The sequence below is a fragment of the Coenobita brevimanus genome, chromosome 93 (genome assembly GCF_032717465.1).
Source record: "Coenobita brevimanus isolate Jiangsu-jjx chromosome 93, ASM3271746v2, whole genome shotgun sequence".
Taxonomy (NCBI): domain Eukaryota; kingdom Metazoa; phylum Arthropoda; class Malacostraca; order Decapoda; family Coenobitidae; genus Coenobita; species Coenobita brevimanus.
Genome location: NC_137046.1, coordinates 60,999,912 through 61,022,411, shown reverse-complemented (window position 1 = coordinate 61,022,411; position 22,500 = coordinate 60,999,912). Strand labels below are relative to the sequence as shown.

At 44.9% G+C, this 22,500-nt stretch overlaps 1 long non-coding RNA gene across 1 annotated transcript in view; it reads right to left on the bottom strand.

The window, feature by feature from the left end:
- The window catches only part of LOC145412578 (uncharacterized), an 87,507-nt gene that overhangs the window by 34,356 nt on the left and 30,651 nt on the right, over positions 1–22,500 (bottom strand). The window contains exon 2 of the long non-coding RNA XR_013899587.1: positions 12,522–12,538. This is a non-coding gene — a long non-coding RNA (uncharacterized LOC145412578). The remainder of the gene's footprint in view (positions 1–12,521; positions 12,539–22,500) is intronic.

Genomic DNA, 22,500 nt, shown 5'->3' with positions numbered 1-22,500 from the left:
AGTCGCCAGGAAACATCAGTGTTCTACCTATACTCTTTTCACTCTTTCTAGGATACACCAGCGTTCTAACTGTACGCTATTTAACTTGGCCTAAAATTGCTATCTCTACTTCTTATAGGGTATAGCAGGGTTCTTAGTATATACTCTGTTTACTCTGACTTGGCCTAAAATTACCGTCTCTCCGCCTATTTCAGTCACCAGGATACAGCAATTTATTTCACGCAGCTGAGTGGTAGAAAAAGATCATCCTATGGCTCTACGTCCTCTCCATAGCACATCTTCACAACTAGCATCATATTCTAGTGATAACCTCTTGTTGCAACTCATCATTCAAGATGGAGAGATGGCAATTTCAGGCCAAGTCGGAGTAAAAAAGACTGTGGTGCATTTGACTACATGACAGTGTAATAATGTGATATGTGGATGATGAGAGGTCGCCCTTTTACCCAGTTTTTGGAGTTAGGAATATGAAAAAAAAAAAGTAAGGGAATCCAATCTTCTGTAGCACGTATGTGACGGGGAAATAAAAGTTCTAAGGGAATCCAGCCTTCTATAGAGCGTATGTGAAGAGGAAATAAAAGTTCAGTCTTCTACTGCGCGAACGTGACAGTGAAAATAAGTGTTGTAAGGCAATCCAGTCTTCTATAGCGCGTATGTGACAGGGAAAATAAACGTTCTAAGCAATTCACTCTCCTATCGCGGACAAAAATAACGATACATCTCATTACGATCAATAACGGGACTGTGAACAACGAATTTTGAGACATGGTGATAAAAACTTAAGAGCTCAAGACGTTTTTTAGAATATTACCTATGGTTTTCAAAATTATTCGACCATAAAGTGGAGCACATTTATGGACCACAATTAAACGCACAATAGATGAATTATACACACACCCTCCAATTGGTTTATACATTCATACATACATCATACACACACACATACATACATACATGCATACATACATATTCCATACGCTCACACACCTACATACTCACAGAAGCCTTGGTTAAATCAATTTCTGAAGTTGGTAGTAGTGAAACTCTCTCCCCCTTCTCTCTCTCTCTCTCTCTCCCTCTCTCTCTCCACTGATCCCTTCAGCCTTTCTCATTTTCTCGTTTATTTTCTCTCATTTCCCTCATCTACACAGTTCCATATGTTACTGTTTGTGTGTGTGTGTATGTGTGTTAGAGAGAGAGAGAGAGAGAGAGAGAGAGAGAGAGAGAGAGAGAGAGAGAGAGAGAGAGAGTCCTAATCCAATATCGTAAGTATAATAAGATGGCGCGTATGAAGGTGATGATGAAGAGATGGTGGTGATGGTGGTGGTGGTGATGATAGCGATGATGGTGATGGTAGTAGCAGTAGTTGTTGTGGGTTCTAGTGGTGGTGGTGGTGGTGATAGGGGGTGATGCTATTATTGCTGTTGTTGGTGCTGTTATTGTTGCTGTTGTTGTTGTTGGTTGTGGTGGTAATGGTTATTTAAAGTGTTTTCCATGCTACAGCCTCCTTGCTGGAATCGTATCGTGTGTGTGTGTGTGTGTGTGTGTGTGTGTGTGTGTGTGTGTGTGTGTGTGTGTGTGTGTGTGTGTGTGTGTGTGTGTGTGTGTGTGGCTACTGTATGACACATGACACAACTCTCCCCTTATCACCACCACTTCCCGACCCTCCACCTGACACTTGACGCCCTCACCCTCACTCACGTCACCAACACCTACCTCTCTCTGGCTCCTATGGCCTATTTCCAGCTGAAGGAAACGGCCTGGATGTAGCCAGAATTAAACCCTGGAAAAAGACGCAATCGTGAAAAAAGTTAATGCTATACTCTACTCTGTCCACTTTAAATTGGTGTAATATTACCGTCTCTCTCTCTCTTTCTCTCTCTCTCTAATAATGAGGTGCAATAAGGGCTGAGCACACTATTACTTTAACTTGTTCTTAATCTGCCATCTCTCCACCTTCAATGCTGAGTTGTAATAATAGGTTAACACTAGAATGCGATGCTAGTCATGAAGGAATGCACCTGGCAGGATGTAGAGCCATAGCATTGTCCTTTTCTTCCATTGAAGTACGCGAAAAAATCTGCAAAAGGACGAAAATCAGAGACAGGTAAAGGTGAGAGAATTTGCGAATGCGATACACATGCAATCTTATATGCAACTCAAGCTTAGGAGATTTTATAAATATGGATTTAAATACAACTCAAATTTATATTTTATAAATAGTGATTCAGATACAATTCAAACTTAAAAGACTTTATAAATATGGATTCAGATGTACAATTATCAATAAAGGACGCCATCTTGTTTTTTACGGCCATGGGACCCCTGTCGAATGTATGACGTCATGCTTGCGTCACTGGGCTCAGCTGATTTCAAGGTAGAGGGGCGGGTGCGGTGTGGTGTCAACAGCCCCACTCACATAACACCGCGCCTCCCCTCCTATTCACCGAAGGGGGTATGAGGAGGGAGGGGAGAGGGGTTCAAAGGGGTATGACAAGGGAGGGGGGTTCAAGGACAGTCCGCACCTCTACACACACTCATACACGCACACACACTTTTACATACACGCGCACTCTTTCATACACGCGCACAGTCATCTTCATCCACGCACATAACGCTTTTTCATCCACACACACACACGTGCACACGGTATTCATACGTGCATACACACTGTTCTTCATACACGCACACACATTATTCATACATGCATATACAATCATCCTGAAACACGCACACTCCTCTTCATACACGTAAACGGTCTTTTTTATACAAACTCACACAATCTTATTCAGTACAAGTGCACACAATTTTTTCACAAACGCACACACAAATTTTTTCATACACGTGCACACAATCTTGGTGGTGGCGACTGTAATGGTGGTGGCGGTGGCGGTGGTGAGAGCTGGGTGCAATAATGTTGCGCTGACTCGAGGGGTGATGATACTGACGATGTTCTTAGTGGCAAGGTTATTGATCATGTCGCCGTCTTGCTTAAAATATGCTGATGTCTTCGCTTCTAATATTCCCATGACGCAAGACTAGTGCTGGGCGGTAGGGTCGGCACATTTCCACACCACTACAAACAGTTCCCTATAGATACAAATTATCTAATATTACCCATGTTAAGAGCTAAAAGAAGAACGCTATGGAATAAAGGATAGGGCAAAGGTTTGAGCAGCAGATGGTCAGATGAAAGAGTGTTATTTCCGAATCAAAACGTAATTTCTGACCTTTGACCTGTTTAGTATGGAGTGGCACATCAGGTCAAAATACAGCTATCCACCACCATCCACCTAACTCTCAGCCAAACACACCCTTTCCCCCACCAGTGCGAAGGACAACTCTCCTGGTACCTGAGTTTCATTAAGGTTTTCAGAGTTTTACCTGTGATGCAGGTGATTTGTTTCAGAGTTTTTGTACTAGTTTCAAATCTCTCTCTCTCTCTCTCTCTCTCTCTCTCTCTCTCTCTCTCTCTCTCTCTCTCTCTCTCCTAGTACCACTACTACTCCCCTACTTCCAACTCTGTTCTTTACTTCCTTATTCCATTTCACATTTTTCTCCTTCCTTCCTTCTCTCTCTCTCTCTCTCCTTCCCTGCATCTTTGTTTCTTCCTCTCAACTTCTGCTTTCTACCCTCTCCACTCCCTATTCCTCTCCAGCTTTACTCTCTACCACTTACTACCCCACCCCTTCCTCTTCCTCTTTCCCTCTTCCTTCCCCTCTCCCCTACCCCCCCTCCTGCGTGGGGTAGTTTCATCAGCGTGGAATCCTGGGGCGTCATGCTCTCTCTCTCTCTCTCTCTCTCTCTCTCTCTCTCACCGCCAGCTTTCACGCTCGCTTTTATCTCTCCATTTCCATCTATTCCATCTTTTTTCTCATTTTTCTTTCTACTCTTTTTCTCTTTCTCATCTCTTTCTCCCCTTCCCCTCTCCACACAACTTTTCTCTTCCCCATCCCTACCCCTTCCCCCCTCCCACTAACCAACCCAGCTCTCAGTCTCCTCCCCGCCCCCTCTCCCTCCCCCTCCCACTCCCCTTCCCCTCTCATTCTCTCTCTTACCCTTCCCACTCATGCTGTCACACAAGCAAGCCATCCCCACTCTTTATGCCTGTGTGTGTGTGTGTGTGTGTGTGTGTGTGTGTGTGTATGTTCCAGGCCATGCAATATCGTGTATTTATGTATGCTAGGCTATTTCCGTTTCTCTGGCAATATACGTGTGTGTGTGTGTGTGTGTGTGTGTGTGTGTGTGTGTGTGTGTGTGTGTGTGTGTGTGTGTGTGTGTGTGTGCATATCATCGGTACACACCAGAATACTTAGGCGTGTACGTTATCTATAATTCATGTTCAAGCCTTCACAGTGTTTTATAGAGAAATTACGTCCAATATTAATTTTTCTCTCCTTTTACTGTATTTCTCATTTACCATCTCCTTATTCCACATCCCATTTTTTCATTTTATTTTTTCATATCTCCAATTCTTTCACCGTATCCTTTTTCTCATAAATTTTTGCCTCACATATTCTTATTTTCTCCATTTTTTTTTTACTTCTTATATCTTATTTTTCACATTTTTCTTTCTCCTGACTTTTTTCTCAAATATCTTTTTCTCTTTCACCTCGTCAGTCATTTTTTTATCACCAGTTTTCATACAATTTTTCTCCTCTTATAATCTACTTCTTATCTCTCATTTCCGTATTCCGTTTTTTCCTTATTTTCCCTCTTAAAATTTCCGTATTATTTCTCCTCCGTATTTTCCCTTTTCCTTTAATTCAGAATCCCCATCTCGTATTTCTCTCTTACTTCAGGCTCAGCTGTTGGTACAGTAATTTTCCTCTCTCTCTCTCTCTCTCTCTCTCTCTCTATTTTTTTCTTTCACATACAACTGCGTCCATAAACACACGTATAGTTATGAACGATAAATAAAGACGGTGAGCAATGATTTTCGATACTCCGTCATGCCGTCAATAGAGTCTGCAGAACATCGCCCGAGTTTCATAATTCTTCGACTAAAAAAAAGTGGGGGCGACATTCCCGACTTCAGGATGGTAATAGTCACGAAGAAGTGCTATGGAAAAGATGCCAGGCTGAAGAGAATGAACAACTGAATGCTAAGGTGGAACACTAGGTAAATGCTAGACGGTGATGCTAGTCACGAAGAAGTGCTATGGACTGAATGTATAGCCGTAGCATTGTTTATTCTGTCAATGGGCTACGTGAAATAATAGACGATGCTAGTCACGAAGAAGTGCTATGGATAGAACGTACAGCCATAGCACTGTTCTTTCTGTCAATGGGCAATGAGAAATAAGATACAAAAGGACGAAAAATTTTGGTCAGGTTAGCGGAAATAAGGACACCTGTTAAAAAAATGACCTTTAATGACAGGTGGTGAGGGTCAAGAATCAGGGAATGTTATATGTCCCTCTTCAGTGACGATCGGAACTGTGCTTCACCTACCGTAACTTAACCCCTCCACTGAACGCCAAGACACTCACCTCACACTACACCCCCTCCCCCAGGTACACCTTTAAGCAGTGCTGGGTGGGGGGGGGGTCCTACTCTGTACACTGTATCGTTATCAGTGCATAATAGAGCCATTGAAAAGCCGACAGAATCTTGTCCTTGGAGAGTAGTAGTAGTAGTAGTAGTAGTAGCAATAGTAGTAGTAGTAGTAGTAGTTGTAGTAGTAGCAGTAGTAGTAGTAGCAGTAGTAGTAGTTGCAACCCTTGGCTCATCTGAACGAGAACCCAGTGAACTGCAGGCTGAAGTTACCCTCCTCCCGCAGTTCACCACCCTTTTGGGGGATAGGAAGGAGGGTGAGAGACGTTTGCACAACCAGACAGTGGATCCGTCTGGTCATATCGGCGGCACCACGTGAAGGCACCCCTCTCCAGCACCGGGAAGGAGGGTGACAGCCAGAATCAAACCTGCCCCATGTTGGAAAAGTACGAATGGGGAAGATGTAGGTGTAGGAAAAATTAAACACTTATTCCCAAACCCCCACACAAATTTCCTAACAATACCCAAATGTTTTAAATTATTGCTATTATCATTATTATTATTATTATTATTATTATTATTATTATTATTACTGGAAAGGAATAATTTGGCTGAGGCACGGGAGGGCGGCAATACTAAAATGAACTCACCTGCCGCTCCCCTACCACACAAACAATGGCCATGAAACCCGTGCACCGTGAAGCCTGCCATAACACACTCCATATTACCTCTCCCTATAGACTCTAATATTAGGCTCTTATACCAAATTTAATCCCAGTGTCTTGAGCTATGCATATAAAGCAAGACTATAAACTTTGCTAGAATTGTATAGATAGATAGATAGATAGCGTGTGTACAATCCATAGAGACCTGAGATTTCCCTAAGGCTAAATATAATCATTTCCTAACAACATATTTTAATACCGTGTACATGATGGACTTTTATGTGTGCAAGTGTAAATAGCTGTGTGTGTGTGTGTGTGTGTGTGTGTGTGTGTGTGTGTGTGTGTGTGAGAGAGAGAGAGAGAGAGAGAGAGAGAGAGAGAGAGAGAGAGAGAGAGAGAGTGTAAGTTAGTTTGGGTTGACAGAACGAGGAAGTATGTATGCGTCTGAGGGTTTATATACGTAAATATACCAGCGCGAGTAACTCAGGTTGTGTGCGTGTCTGTGTGCGTGTGTAATAAGGCCTGTGTGTGCATCATTACGTGTAGGGGTGCTGTATGTGCGTGTAAAATGTTGTGTGACTGCATGCGGGCGTGTACGTATGACTTCTGTGTATGAATGTAAGTATTTATGTGCGTATTATCAGACCCGTGTTAAATGATAATGTGTGTTCGTGCGTATGCGTGTCTGTGTGTCTGCCTGCGTGTACGTGTGTGTGTGTGTATGCTTTCGTGTGCGTGTGTAGTGATGTGCAAGAGGGTGTGGCCAACCGGGGTGACATGGGCTATATCAGAGGAGGGGGGAGGGGGAAAGGGGAGGAGGGAGGGGGAAGGGGAGGAAGACAGGGGAGGTGGGAGGGGGAGGGGGAGGGGGCTGAACTTACACCATACCACATACATTACTGGGTGAGAGAGAGAGAGAGAGAGAGAGAGAGAGAGTCTATAGATGAAAAGCCTGAAAAATCCCCTCAGAAAAAAAAAACTAGCCAAAACAATGTCTAAAAATCCATTTCGCTCTTCAATAATAATAATAATAATAATAATAATAATAAACAGGTAGTCAAACGGTGATGGTTATATTAGTTCGACTGACTCAGAATTGCCCGTTTTATTTATATTTATGAGGCTTAATTTTAAAATCCCGTAAAAAAAAAAATTACTGACAATTTTATAAGCACCTGTTTTAAAGTTATTATAGTTTTTAATATATACTTAATTATTTTTACCTCCTCCCCCTCTCCTCCCTCAATCCTCTTCACCCTTTCCTCTCCCCCTCCCATCTTCTCCCCCCTCCCCCACACCCGTTCTCCCCTCCCCTACATCCCTCTCCCACCACCGGTCTCCTCCTTCTCCTCTCTCATTTCCCAATATCTCTCCCTCTTCCCCCTCCCTCTCCTTCCCCCTCTTTCCTACATCTCTCTACCCCCTCTCTACTCCCTCTCCTTTCCCCCCATTCTGCATCTGTCTTCCCCCTCTCTCCTCCCCTTCCCCCCACTCATCTCCCCCCCTCTCTCCCCCTCCCCAGTGGTCATACACAGGGGAGGGGAATTCAACACAGCACCGCATCCACCTCTGTTATTCTGCACATTCCTCTCAGCTTGACACTCTAAGTTATATATCTATCTGACTGCCTGGCTGTTTATCTATCTGTCTATTTATGTCTTTACCTCTGTCTATCTATTTGTTCTATTTATCTATCCAGCTATCCATCTACTGAATTAACTTTTATCTTTCTCTAGCTGTCTACTAATCTACCTATCTATCTATACTTATCGATCTATTTTTGTCTCTATCCAGTCATCTATCTACCTATCCTTCTATCTACCCATCTATCACCCACCCAAGTCTCACACGACCTATCTACTACCTACCTACCTACCTACCTACCTAAGTATCTACCTACCTTCTTACCTACCTTCCTACCTACCTACCACTCTCCATTACTACCCGTCTAACAGTATTTATATATCCCACCACACCCCATCCTATAACACAAGAAGCACCCAGTTTTTCACAAAATTCACAAGCCCTCCACTACATCACAGCTCCCCCTCCCAATCCCATCCCTACCCCACCTCCACCTGAACCAACACAAGCACAAAAAAGGAAAAAATATGACAAAAAAGGAGAAAAATGAAAGAAGGAAAAAATGAAAGAGTAAAATCCTGTTAAAAAAAGAAAAAAAAAGAGGAGGGGAGCGGTTTATTATACATTTTTGGGGTATTTCCTTCACGCTCATCACACGAGAAAAATGCAATACGTAGGACAAGACCCGACGAAAGAAAACGGATCCCGGTTATTTTAGGGGTAACCTGCAGAGTCCGTAATAAGTGTGATATTTGGGTTGCTCCCTCATGGAACCACACCACACCACACCGCACCGCACCACGCCACACCACGCCACACCACACCGCACTATACTATACTGCACTAAACCACACCACACTACCACCACACACCACACATCATACTCCCATCACACCACATCATACCACAGTATTATTATCACTGGCATTGGTATAAACGCTGGCATAGGAAACTTCACACCGTAGCACTTCTTCCTCTGCGATTCATTTCCCGCATTAAGTATTCATAGCATCTCGTATGCTATTAACATTTCCTTAACACCAACACACATTCCAACTGACACAATATAAAACGCTGAAGTAGAAATATTCTTTCCTTGTTCATTCTTCTTCTTAGGGCAAAGGAGGAAGAACCCAAGGCTGACATCCTGCAAAGCCTGTCCCTTCCCAAAGAAAGTTCAAGAAAAGGAAGTTCAAAAAAAAAAGTTCAAAAATCCGTTCAAAGTTCAAGATCCGTTCAGTTCTAGATGGCTGGACAAATTACGACCTTCTCAATCCGAGTGACGTCCCTTTTTTTTTTTTTCCGGTTTATTGTTGCTGCTGCCAGACGATTTTACTCATCCTGGAAAAAGCCCGTCGTACTGAAGAGGCTTACCTAGTCTTTATCTAACCCTATCAGTTCGAGAAAGTCCATCCTAAGGGGGAACAAATCGTCACGATGGCGAGAATAAAACAGACATCCTCGGTCTCAATGGGTTGCAAGTTTGGAGGTCAAAGGCAGTGGGAAAGACAGAGGAGAAAGTTCAAGAGTTAATCAGTTACATATATGAAGGATTGAGAAAACCAGGTCAGTCTTCCACTAAAAAGTTGGAATGAGAGGAGGTGTGAATGTATGGCCAGACGGGTGCTGCGTGCCCGCCGTAATGGGTGAGAATTACAAGCAGGAACTTAAGTACAGTGACCAGAAGCCTATAACTACAATGTTTTCACTCTAAATTGGCTTGGATTTTCGTCCTTTAACATGGCCTATTGGCGGAAAAAGACACTACTAAGACTCTACATCCTTTCCATAGCACTTCTTCGTGACTAGCATGATGTTCCAGTGTTAAGTTATTGTTACAACTAAGCATTCAAGATGGAGAGATGGCATTGTCAGGCCAAGTTAGAGTAAAAAGGGTATAGCACACGGACCAATGAGTTCCCCGCCTAAGAGTTTTGTAAGATAAAAGAGATGGGTGTCTATTATTCCCCATCCGTCAGAGGTAAACAAATTGAATAATGGTAAGGGGTTTGGGATGACAAGGGCTTCACCATCCTTCCACAAGCGATCCATCTTCTTCACCTGTCATTTCCTCGTTTCACCTTTATTTTCTCCTCTGCCATAATCATTTTTCTTCTATTTTCCTCCTTCCTTTGCTTCCTCTTCTACTTGTCTCTTCCTCCTAATTTTGTCTTCCTTGCCTCCCTTCATTCTTCCTTCCCCTCCATCCCTCTCCTCTCTTTTTTCCTTTCTTACCTCTTCCTTTTCTTCCTTCATTTACCTTCTGCCTTTTCTTCCCTTCCTTCCTTGCTTCGTCACCCTCATTCCTTCCTTGCTTCCTCCCAGTCTTCCTTTCTTGCTTCCCCTTTCCTGTGATACATCTGTTTCCACTTCTTGTCTCCTCTCTCTCTCTGTCTCTCTCTCTTATAACTTCTTCCCCGTATCCCCCTGCGTCTATGGCTATCATCTCACCTTTAATCTCTCTCTCTCTCTCTCTCTCTCTTATAACTTCTTCCCCGTATCACTCTGCGGCTATGGCTATCATCTCACCTTTAATCTCTCTCTCTCTCTTTCTTTCTCTCTCTTTCTCTCTCTTATAACTTCTTCCCTGTATCACTCTGCGTCTATGGCTATCATCTCACCTTTAATCTCTCTCTCTCTTTCTTTCTCTCTCTCTCTCTCTCTCTCTTATAACTTCTTCCCCGTATCACTCTGCGGCTATGGCTATCATCTCACCTTTAATCTCTCTCTCTCTCTCTCTCTCTCTCTCTTATAACTTCTTCCCAGATCCCTCCGCTTTTGTCTATGGTTATCATCTCACCTTTAATCTCTCTCTCTCTCTCACTCTCTCTCTCTCTCTCTTTACAGTAACTTTTTCCCTTGATCCCTCTGCTTTTGCCTGTGGTTATCATTTCACCTTTAATCTCTCTCTCTCTCTCTCTCTCTCTCTCTCTCTCTCTCTCTCTCTCTCTCTATTCCCTGATAATCCCGGAGTCCCTGGGTGTTTCATCTCTGGTGAGGGGGCCTCCCTCACCACCATCCTCACCCTTACCCCCACCCCCTCACCCTAACGCTACCACCTACACAAAAGGCAATACACCGAGAAATGACCACCACAAAATTGCCAGCGAGGTTAACCCATTCCGCTTCTCTCAGTGTATTTCCCCACGACAGGAAAATCGTTGGAAAAAAAAATATCCAATCTAATACCACGACCTATTAATTTTTTCATTTTTTTTTCTCCAAGTGATTATATGCAACTGTTTACTCATCTATTTTTTTCGGGGTATTTCTTCAGGTGATTTTATGCAGTTAATTAATTTTCAGAACAGGTGGGGTTTGTATACAGGTAGCCTTCATTAACCTCTCACCTGTGATGACCATTTTTTCCCCTATGTTCTTGCTGTTTTCAGGCAGGTGTTTTTCAGATCAGGTGAGTTTTCGGAAAGGTGGGTTTGGATACAGCCTTCATTAACTCCTTCGCTACAAGAACTCTCCTTTATAGCCGAATGAACTCCTCTGTCGCTGGCCTAAAACACACACACACACACACACACACACACACACACACACGTCACTGGATGGAAGTAATTACACCCCTTCAGTACGAGGTCAGTGCTGTGGTGAATATAATGGCCTAGAGCAAGCATGAATAACATACACATCATCAAGGTGAAGGGGTAAACGACGTCCTTCCTTTTAGCAGAGTAGCGAATGAGACAACTAACTAACTCTGGCTTTTGCTGAAATTCATGAACTACAGCATAGGAATCACTGAAGGACTGGATTTATAGTCTCCTTGAAGCTTTCCCTTTTTTCTGTTTTACTTTTTTTAAAATGTGGTTTATAGGGACACCATGGGAGGTAAAAAGGAATAGGGAAGTGAGCATGGAAGTATGGAAATTGTTGCATGGGACTTGTATGACCCCTACTTTAATATATGGAAGTGATGCTTGGACTCTCTGTTGGAAAGATGGAAGTGAAGTGTGTATGAGAAATGGAGATGAATGTGAGAGTGCCATGTGGAATTACGTGGAGAGACAGACAGACAAATGAGGAAGTGGAGGAGCGTTGTGGTAATGATGTTGAATTACTGGAACGCGTTAGGAGCACCTTGAGTGTGTGGTCATGTGGAGAAAATGAGAAACTGACATGGAGAGTGTGTGTACGTGAGGTGAAGCAGGGAGGGGGAGCGGGAGACCGAGGATGTGATGAAAGGATGGAGTGGTGGAGAGGTGCATCAGGAACGTGGTGTGAGCTGGAGAGAAGGCAGTCAAATAAGGACAGAGTGACACAGAGGTGATTTGTTTGTGGCTACCATTTCCAGGATTAGGGCATATGCTATAGATAGACAGACAGACAAATAGACAGATAGACAGATATAGACAAACAGACAGACAGACAGACAGACAGACAGACAGACACACACACACACACACACACACACACACACACACACACACACACACACACACACACACACACACACACACATCCCCTCATCTCTCACCAACACTACCAGCACAGAACAACACAGGAACCCCAGAATAACCAGCCCGGACCTCACTCCCCCTCAACACGCTCCTCAAAGACTCAACATGGCTTAACAAGAGACCAGGAAAAGCAAAATTAAGACACACGCACTACAGTAAAAACCCACTGCCTTACTCCCCAACCCCACTGCATCCCTCTCCCCCCCACCAGACCTCCCCCACACCCCCACACCTCAACATGGCGTCAGTGTGTGGGAGGAGGTGGGGGTATGCATGTACTCACTCTCTCTCAGCTGGTCTTTACCTCCTGGCTGCTGGGTTCTGTGGGGGAGAATGCTGAAGTTAGTGGGGGGTTTTGAAGGTTATATATACATACGTAATTAATCATATTCTCTCTCTGTTTTCGTGTGTCTGTCTCTGTCTGTCTGTCTGTCTCTGTCTCTGTCTCTCTGTCTGTCTGTCTCTCTCTCTGATAATAAAACTGATCATGGTAATAATGATGATGACGATGATGATGATGGTGGTGATGATGATGATCATGATGATGATGATGATAGTAATAATAATAATAATAATAATAATAATAATACCGTAATAATAATAATAAAAATAATAATAATAATAATAATAATGGCATAATAAAAAAAACATATGATGACGTACTTTTATTGAGGTGGTTAAAGCTGAGAGAGAGAGAGAGAGAGAGAGAGAGAGAGAGAGAGAGAGAGAGAGAGAGAGAGAGAGAGAGAGAGAGAGAGAGAGAGAGAGAGAGAGAGAGAGAGAGAGAGAGAGAGAGAGAGAGAGAGAGAGTGAGTTGGGGGAAGCCTAAATATAGCAGGTTTTAATAACGACCACAGGAAGAGAAAAAAAATATTTGAAATTCTTCTGTCCTTCACCCCTCCCCCATCTCTCTCCCTCTCTCTCTCTCTCTCTCTCTCTCTCTCTCTCTCTCTCTCTCTCTCTCTCTCTTTCTCTCTTCAACTCTATTTTCACTTTGAACTTTATCCCTTTACCTCAAACTTTATTTCTTTATTCACATAAGAGCAGAGAAGTGTGCCTGATGACAGAAGGAAGAGAGGTATATCTGTGTTAGCATGCTAGTAATGAGGTGACTGCAGAATGTGTGGTTGGGAGAGTGGGTGGTAAGAAGGGTGTGTGGTGGACACTGCGTGGTGTGTGTGGTAGGGTGAATGTGTGGCAAGGTGAGTGTGTGGTAGGGAGTGTGCGGCAGGGAGTGTGTGTGGTAGGAAGAGTGTGGTGCTGATGCGTGTTAAGGTGAGGGGGATTTATGAAAGGAATAGGTGGATTTAGGAGGGAAATACGGATTACAGGTGAGATAAATCCCTGAATGACGGAAGCTGTATTCATCACTCGTGGATTTGGCGACTTATTGAAAGGAAAGAAAATATGTGTTTTGTAAAATGCGATATTTGACATCAATGGAGAGGGCACATAGGCGGCTGAAGGAGATATGGAGTGTTAGTATCAGTGCCTTATCAGTATCAGTACTGAGTATTATCAGTGTCAGTATCAGGATCAGTAGCAGTATACCTCACACCACCGAGGCTCATCTCTCGCTTTAATGCTGCTGCTGCTTCAAGGGGATGGCTGCGCACACACACACACACACACACACACACACACACACACACACACACAGCCTACTATATTCGGCACCGTTCTCCGGGGCCTGACTTAAGCATGCTATATTGGGTCTCTGCCTGGTTTATTTATTTATTTATTTATCTGCTTATTTATTTATTTATTAACTTATTTATTAAGACGTAACGAATAAGTAAATATAAAACAAGTGCATATCGCCCCAGAATCAAATCTTAATAATGCTGTTAATATTTTAATAGAAGTAAAAAGCACCCCAATTCACTCCTAACTACTCGGCCTTGTTTTATCATCTACACCTCTTTACCGACACTCTTCCCTAAGCTGTTTGTCCACGTATAGATGAGGAATCAGATATCTTGCTTTTTTTCCCCCCCTATTCTTGCTGTTTTCCCCGAAGAACACTACCAAATTCTTAACTGGACTAACGCGTGTCTCAGAAGATTGGACTTTTCACGATGTTATGGTATTCACTAAACCTCAAGATAATTCCCTCACCGTAAATCGCCCCGTACCTCCACGTGCATTCTAAAGTCGCCTCATCACTGGCTTTCTCATGCTTAACTTAAGACGCCAAACATCTGAGCGCCGTAAGTTAAGGCAGGCACCAACATTGTGTCATTCGGGGAGCTCTTTGCATACATATTTACATTCCTACCTTTATCGGTGCTTTCACCCCACCTCTCTCTCTCTCTCTCTCTCTCTCTCTCTCTCTCTCTCTCTCTCTCTCCCCTTCATTCCCTTGCCCGGTAATTTCCCATCATCATTGTAATTGGTGCTTTATCATCAGTTCTCTCCCTCTTTTCCTTCTTTATAATCTTCTTCCATTTTGGTCCTCGCCATTCTTCTCCATTTTCTTCTCTCCCTCCTCACCATTATCCTCTTTCTCCTCCCACTTTCTCTTACTGTTTCTTCGTCTTCCTATTCCTCCTCTATTCTACTATTCCTTCTCTCCTTCCGTATACGCCTATCGCTCAGGTGATGGCCAAGTGTAATCAGATTGGAGGGGTGATTTGACTAGTAACCAAGGAGACTCATTCCTACCTCATAAGCCTCATCAAATTCCACTCAAACAGGAATTAGTATTAAAGTTGTGTCAGTGATCCAGATCCATCGGATGATAAATATTGCCCGCAAATATCTATTTCTATCGACTTTTTTTTTTTTTCCATCTATTACCAAAGGGATGCCATTTTTTGCTTCTTCTTGCCTATACCAGACGATTTTCTTCATCTCAGGAAAGCCCTCTCGTACTGACGGGGTTTAATGAGGGCTATATCTAACCCCTCCCTCCCATTTTGAAGTCTCGTAAACCGAATAAAATAATTGATACGACACTGAGTTGGAGGCTAATCATCATCATCATCATCATCAACATCATCATCATCTTCATCATCATATTCTTTCCTTTCTTTCTTCTTCTTCCTCTTGACACTCTCGCTCCCTCACTCTCTCCTCCACTACTCTTCTCCACTCCTCCACACTCCACCTCCTCCCATTTCCTTCATTCCCTCTGCACTCACCCTTCTCTCTTGTCTCCACCTCTCCCCCTCTCTTCTCCTCCTCCTCTCTCCCTCTCCCCATCCTCCCTGTTCCTATCTCATTATATTTCCTCCAACACAACTCCCTCCCTTTACCTTCCCCCCTTCTCTCTCTTCCCTCTCTCTCTCTCTCTCTCTCTCTCTCTTCCTCCCTCCCTAGAGCATGTTGACATAATTGATGGACAAATTAGAGGCACTTATAGTTTGAGAGAGAGAGAGAGAGAGAGAGAGAGAGAGAGCACAGTCATGAGCTTCCAACCTGTTAGGCCTTCCATCCTCCCCCCATCCCCCCTCCCTCTCTCTTTCTCTCCCTCTCTCTCTCTCTCTCTCTCTCTCTCTCAAACTTTAAATGCCTCTACTCAACCCATTTCCAACTATTGATCCCCCGGCTTTATCCTTCCCCACATCCAGCCTACAAAACCCCACACGTCTCCCCAGCCCCACATCTCTCCCCAACCACAAACCTCTCCCCAACCCCACACCTCTTCCCAGTCCCTACACCTCTCCCCAACCCCACACCTCTCCCCAACCTAACCCCTTCCTAACCTCACTCCTCATCTATCCCTATGATTCCCCAACCCCAGGCCTCCTCAACCCCACACTTCCCCAACCCCATCTGTAAGGAACCTCGTGTATACCCCGCTCAGTGCTTTCCATATCCTACTGTTCTCAGTCCTATCCTTCCCTAGTCCAACTCTCATCCTTCCCTACCCCAAATCCATCCTTCTTCAACCTTATTCCTTTCCATTCCCATATCTATATCTCCAACACCAGCCTCATCCTTCTCAACCCTCCCCAACCCTGTCCCCATCATTCCCAAGTCCAACTCCATCCTTACCCAACCTCAACCCATCCTTCCCCACCCCTAGCTCTCCCCAGAGTACAAAGCATCCTACATTCCCCGTCTGAGTCCTTCCACTTTCTCACCCACCCACCTCCACCTGTTACTTCCCCCTTTATCAGTCCTCTCATCTCTACTCCATACCAAGTCAGTGCCCTCCTCCCCAGCCCTCCCCCTTCTTCCCCAGTCCTCCTCCTTCTTCCCCGGCCCTCTCCCTTTCTTCTCCAGCCCTCCTCCCCTCCTCCCCAGCCTTCCTTTCCTCTTCCTCAGTCCTCCTACCCTCTTTCCCAGACCTCACAAGCCCTCCTCCCCTCCTCCCCTGGCGTGGCTGGGGCAGGGAGGAAAGGGGTGACTGGGGGGAGAAAGTGGTGGCTGGGAGAGGGGAAGTGAGGATGATGGTGGGGGAAGGGAGGGATGAGAGGGGTTGACGGAGGGGGAAGAAGGTAATGGTGTGGGTGTCTCTGGGCCTAACTTTATTATCACAAGCCAGTCTTTTGACCCTCTTTGCTTCACACACACTGGGGGATAGGGGGAGGGGGTGGATGGATAGGGTGGGGGAGCAGGGATGAGGTGGGAGATGGGGGAGGAGAGGTGAGATGGATGGGGAGTGGGTATGAAGAGGGGATGAGGGAGTGGGGATGGGAGTGGAGTACAAACAGAGTCTAGATGGATGGAGTGCGGTACTGTAATTGAGTGGATGCAGTGGAGTGGCGTGTGGAGTGAGGGAAGAGGTGGTGATAGGAGAGGGGGTGGATTTATGGTAGGAATGATGTGGAGATGTAGTAAGTAGGTGTGTGTGTGTGTGTGTGTGTGTGTGTGAGAGAGAGAGAGAGAGAGAGAGAGAGAGAGAGGTTGACGCCCGTTCTCTAAGACCAGGTTGAGGAAATAGCACACCACACACACACACACACACACACACAACTATGACACAGGTGGCGAGAGGAATTTTGCGCTGTTAATTTTGCATCCAATAGTGTGTGTGTGTGTGTGTGTGTGTGTGTGTGTGTGTGTGAGCAGAGACAAAGGGGAGCATTTTATGACTCTATCGATTTATAATTCTATGAGTGGAGTGGCTGGATCATCGTGTGACTCTCTCTCTCTGGCTTACCCCCTTTCACTTTCGTCTCCATTTTTCCCTCCACCTACACTCGCTCACATGTTCCTCTCTCCCTCTTCCACCCCCCCTTCCTTCCACTCTCTCCCCCACTCCCCTCCCCCATCCTCACACTTCCCTCTTTCTCTCTCTCTCTCTCTCTCTCTCTTTCATTTCCTCGAACTCTCCCATTTTTCTCCCTCCTTCCTCCCATCCTTTCCTCATTTCCTCCCACATTTTCCTCCTTCCTCCCTCCCTCTTCCTTCCTCTTCCCTCCCTGCATACCCAAACACTTAGATCCCTTCCCCACATTCTCCCTACCTCTTTCCCACATTTTCTCTCAGTTTCTTTTCCATCTTCTCTCTCTCTCTTCCATCTTCTCTCTCTCTCTCTCTCTCTCTCTCTCTCTCTCTCCCAGCCCGCACTCGCAATTACGTAGGAGTCAAAAATGAACCAACGAGGGAGAAATATTGGGAAGTGAAATCCAGCTGGGGTGTTTACTGCCTGAGAGAGAGAGAGAGAGAGAGAGAGAGAGTCACCCCCGCAACAACCAACCAGACAGGAATTTGATGTAAATATAACCAAGGAAATGGAGAGAAGAAGGAAGAGGAAAAATAGAAAAGAGAGAGAGAGAGAGAGAGAGAGAGAGAGAGAGAGAGTAGACCAGAACAAAGAGAGAAAGAAAGAAAGAAAGAGATAAGGCTCAAACGGAAAGAGAAATGAAGTATAGGAGACGAACGTGATGTGAAATGAAAGAAGGAAGAAAGAATGATGTGAATGAAATGAATAACAGAAGAGATGATAGGAAAGAGGAATTAAAAAGACGATATGAAGAAAGAAATGAATGTAAGAGAAGAACTAGTGATGATATGACGTAAATATAAAGAGGAAATGTCGAGATGATGGGAGAGGAAAAAGAAATGGAGGGGAAGATGATATGATATGAAAGAGAGAGAGAGAGAGAGAGAGAGAGAGAGAGAGAGAAGGAAGTGCGTTAGGTGCTATAATTGGTCTACCCAGGAATCCCAGGTAAGCTTGACTCACCTGGTCTCTCTCATCACACCATAACCCTCTCAGCCATACACTTAAATAATACACTTTTTCTTTAACACTACGGCCATTCATCCAGGGCTCCTTCCCGCGGTGGCCTCGACATAACCAGGTGGATCGGCTGCCCGGTTATACAAACGTCCCTCAACTCCCTCCCCATCCCTCCCAAAAGAGGTTGGTGGATTTCAGAAGCAGGATGTCTTCAGTCTGCAGTCCACCGGGTTCACGTTCATATGAGTCCCGTATCCTGACAACACAACACCCTCCACACGCACCTGTCTCATGCACTTCCACGCACCTGTCTCACCTGATTATACCTGGCCAGGGTTTCACATATACAGTATACGAATGGTTTCCTCTCTAACTTGCATTTGGTTTTGCATAAGAACTAGAGGTACACACACACACACACACACACACACACACACACACAAGCTCCAAAATACGTCACTGTCTTGACTGAGTTACAAAAAAAAAGAAAAAACTGTCGCAACCCCTTCATTACAATTACGTTTGTTTTATCAGATGATTTTATTCAGCCTGGAGGAAAACTCAATTAAGTAACACATACTCTCTCTCTCTCTCTCTCTCTCTCTCTCTCGTGCCGACAAATCGCCTAAACGGAGTAAACAGATGAAACCAAAACCGTCCTGGAGCATCAGACATTATATAGGCCTACAGATGGCGAGGCTGTAATGAAGTGGTTACAGTGTTCTCAGAGTGATTCTTTTGTATCCTGTAATGAGCTCCGTAATACATAGGAGTCTTCTACACACATTTTCACGTATAGCCTTTAAGTACCGTAGCTAACTTTATATATTTAGAGTTATAATCTTTGTCTCATCTATCTGTCTGTCTATGATCTATGTATGTATGTATCTATCCAGCCATCCATCTGTTAGTCTGTCTATCTGTCTATCTATCCATCTATCTAGATACCTACCTACCTACCTATTCATCCATTCATCTGACTATATATATATTATATAGGTTACGTTGCGCATGAGATAAATAGCCAATACCGTCAATTATATTTTAATGACACAGCTACCACCACACAGCAAGAAAACCACAGTGAATACTACAGTGGAAATAAATGGAATTAATTATCGGTTATTATAATCCACACAGGTGCTCAGTTCGTCTCTAATTAGTACAGTATTCACGGAGCTTACCTGGTCTTGCCTCGCGTGGTTTATTATTGTAGTGCTGAATAGGTGTTTTTATGTGCACCAAGACACACACACACACACACACACACACACACACACACACACACACAAAGAGAGAGAGAGAGAGAGAGAGAGAGAGAGAGAGAGAGAGAGAGGATATGGAAGAGGAGAAACTATAGAAGAGGGAATTATGCAATCGCTATTTTCTGCCTTCATCCATCTAACTCTTTTGTCCAAACCCACCTTTCTCAACCTTCTCCCTATCTCCTACCGCTATCTCCTATCTTCCTTTATCCTCCTCTTCTCACCATTCGTACCCTCCATTACAAAAATTAGGTGCGATGAGCTTTGAAATTATCTATACAAGTGAAGCCGTGTTCATTTAGTAGTGCTGGTAATTCAGAATCTTTCGTCCGTGAGTCATTTTGTATCATGTCACAGAAGAGGAGAATAATTACTTAGTCCCTCTGTATCTCTTACATCTCTCCTCTTTTCGTTCCCTTCTTCCTCCTCTTTTCTCTCTTCTCTCCTTCCCTCCCTCCTCTTTTCTTCGTCTTCTCTCTTCCTCCGTCACCTCCTCTTTCCTTCCCGTTCTTCCTCCTCTTTCCTTCTTTTTCACGCTGCTTCCCTACTTCCTCTCCGTTTTCTCTACCCCTATCCTCCTCTTGTCATCATTTTCTCCCTTCTTCCCTCCCTTCCTCTTCTTTTTCTTCCCTCTCTCCACTTTTCTTCTTATTCTTCCTTCTCCTTCCGCCACTTCCTCTTCTTCCTCTTTTCTTCATCTCTTCTTCGTTACTTCCTCTTTGCTCATTTCCCTTTTCATCCTCCTCTCTGTCTTCCTTTTCTCCCTTGTCCTTCTGTTATATTCCCTTCTTCTCTTTCCCTCCCTTCCCTCTCTCTCTCTCTCTCTCTCTCTCTCTCTCTCTCTCTCTCTCTCTTCAATCTCCTTCCCTCTTCCCCTTCCCCTTGCTCTGTTTATCAGTCCTTCGTATTCCCCTCTCCCTCCTTATTTACTACTCTCTCTCTCTCTCTCTCTCTCTCTCTCTCTCTCTCTCTCTCTCTCAGACGAACCTAATCGGGCTGAAGATGGAAGCCGAGAAAGAGTTAAGATCTACGAATTGGATTTGGGGTCTTTTATATTATTTTGATGAGAGAGAGAGAGAGAGAGAGAGAGAGAGAGAGAGAGAGAGAGAGAGAGATTAAGGAGGAGTGAGAGGTGTGATTTCCACTTTCATATCCCACTTTTGCCTCTCAGGTGTGAATGCAATTAGCGATCACCTGAGCCGGAGTGGGAAGATGAGAGGGGTGAATGGGCGAAGTGTGAGAGAGAGAGAGAGAGAGAGAGAGAGAGAGAGAGAGAGAGAGAGAGAGACAGACAGACAGACAGACAGAGAGTAACTTTCCCCTTCCCCTCTTCTTCCCCTTCTCATCCACCCTCACCCTTTCCCCTCCCCCTTTCCCCTCGACTCCTCCCTATCACCTCACCTGGTAGTCTTTGCAGTTCCCCTCTTTTCAACACCTCCCTCTTCCTATAAGTTCCCCTCACCGTCTCCTCTTCTTTCTCCTATCCTTACATTCCCCTCATCTCTCCCCATAACCTCAAATTAACCCTCCCCTCCTTCTCCCCTCTCTCGGATTTTTTTTTTTAAATCTCACCCCGCCTGTCCCCTCTGTCTCCCCTTCCCATTATCTCCTCCTCTCCCCTCATCTCCCCTCTGCTCTCATCCCACCCTCCTTTTCCCCTACCGTCCTTCTGTTTCCCCGTTCCCTCCCCGTCATCACGTTCCTCTCTCATCTCTCCTCTCTGTTTACCCTCGTCTCCCCTTCTCTCTCCCCTCCATCATCCATTTTCCTCCCCACCCCTCTTTCTCTTTGCCTCCCCCTACCGCCCTCCTCTCCCCCTCCTCTCCCCTCTTTCTCCTTGCCTCCCCCTACCCCCCTCCTCTTCCCCCTCCACTCCCCTCACCCCATCTCCCCTCTCCTTTCCCCTCTCTCTCCCCTCAGTATAATACCCTCGACTGGCCACAATGCTATGTGCCTCAGGGAATGAATGGATGAAAGGAGGGAATAAAGGGACAGTGAAAGAGAGAGAGAGAGAGAGAGAGAGAGAGAATGCTCCTCCATCTGTCCATAAATGCTTCACTTCAGTCTGTTTGTCTGTCTGTCTGTTTCTCTCTCTCTCTCTCTCTCTCTCTCTCTGGGAGGCCAAGGAGTAATATATAGCCCTTCTCTGGGGAGAGAAGAGAGAGAGAGAGAGAGAGAGAGAGAGAGAGAGATGAACATATTTAAGATAAATAGAAAGTCTGACAGAGAGACAATAGCAAGGTAAGGCTCAAACTGACAGACAGAGATTGACAGAAAGCCTGCCTGACACACACACGCGCGCACACACACACACACACACACACACACACACACACACACACACACACACACACACACACACACACACACACCACACACACACACACACACACACACACACACAGAAATAAGGCAGAAAGGAAGACAAAGAAGAAAGGGCAACCATTAGTGAAAGTGTCGTAGATAAATGTGAGTCCTTACTTACTGAGAAACTAGCTCCTTGGAAATGGGAGGAAAATGATGAGGAACGAGGAGGAGGGGAGGAGAAAGGGGAGAGGGGAGAGAGAGGGGGGGAGACTGGGGGGAGAGGGAGAGGGGAAATGAATACTGAGAAGGAGGGGAGGAGGGAGGGAGGGGGAGGATTGAGAGGAGGGGGGAAAAAAAGGGAAGAAGAGGGAGGATAAAGGGTTAGGGGAAATAAATATTGATAAAGGAAGGAAAGAGAAAGGGGGGAAAGGAGAAAAGGGAGAGAAGGGGAGGGAATAAGGGGAGATGATGGAGGAGACAGAACGGAAGAGGGGAAATAAAGAGGGGAAAGGGTGAGGGAGACAGAAAGAGGGAGGGGAAGGGGAGGAGGGAAAAAGAGAGTAAAGGTGAGGGGA